The following is a 1,226-nucleotide window of genomic DNA, read 5'->3' as shown; positions in this document are numbered from 1 at the left end:
TTCTTCCTCCTCTCCTTCCTCTCCCTCCTCTCTACTTCCAGCCACCATCCATTTCCTGGCAGGCACAAGCTTGGTTCTATCCCATTGTACCCCCTCTGTGAGCCAGCAACCACACGCATGGTCTCTGTAGGGCTGGGCAAGGGGGATGACATAGGAAGCAGGCCCTTTCTGCCTCTGGGAAACTTAAAACTGCCACTTTTCCACGCACAGCACCCAGGAGTCTCCCCACAACCAGTCCAAGCTCTCTACCCGAGAGGCCAGTTATTCTCACCTATAGCGATCATTTCTTGAACGGATTGGTAATTTTTAAAAATTACCATTCATGTTCTAATTCAGAGCCCTGGCCTTAAAAAAAAAACAAACAAACCAAAGCACCCCCTCCCCCCCCAAAAAAACTACCATAGGGTCTGTCCTGTGAGAACAGCAGAACACAGCAGCCCACTTTAGCAGGGTGTGCTCTTTCCTGGACACAGTCCCACCCAGAACTCTTCCTCATCTGCTGGTCCTGCAGGCATTTGAGTTCGGTTGCTCTTAACCAAGCCCTCTACCCTCTGCAGCCACGTGGCAGCTGCTCTGGCTGACTCTGCTTCTCAGGAAAGCCCATTCACGGTCACCTCATCCTGCTATCCCGTCACTTAAAGCCTCCAGCAACCTGACAAGTACTGTCTGTGCTGCAGGGACCACAGTCCCCACAGGGCCCCGTCCTGCACTGCCTCGCACTGTCTCACTTACACTCCCAACTCCTGGGCTGTCTCTCCTCCCCCAGCCCTGACAGCCCCTCTCCACCCCTCACTTTCCTATCCTGGATCTCTTGCCTGAGGGCTGCGAGAGAGACCACTCCTGCTGCTGCCTGCCTGGCCTCCTCCCTTCCAGTGCCCCACGGATCCATCCGCTCAAGTTGGCTGCCACCCCAAGCCTAAATAGGCAGCTAAGGAAGGGAAGGTGGGCCTTGGGTATAGGCATCCTGGTCTAGTCTTGTTTCCCCAGCAAGGGCTGAGATGACTAGAATGGGAGAAAAGAGCCCACTCACACAACTAGAGGCCCCCCACTCACCTACCCCAGCCCCAGCCAGTTTCTCAAGGTCATGGTATCCTCAGTGCAGTTCTGGGCACTCTACAAAGTCCAGCCCTTCTGCAAGGAGTCCCCAGGCTGCAGCAAGAGTCAAGACTAGACTGAACCAGTCTAGTGTGCTGGGGGCCAGGAACTCTTCCCTGAACAGTCCTCTC

The sequence above is a fragment of the Microtus ochrogaster genome, chromosome 1 (genome assembly GCF_000317375.1).
Source record: "Microtus ochrogaster isolate Prairie Vole_2 chromosome 1, MicOch1.0, whole genome shotgun sequence".
Taxonomy (NCBI): domain Eukaryota; kingdom Metazoa; phylum Chordata; class Mammalia; order Rodentia; family Cricetidae; genus Microtus; species Microtus ochrogaster.
The sequence above is the reverse complement of the archived record's forward strand: the minus strand, read 5'-3'. Positions refer to the sequence as shown.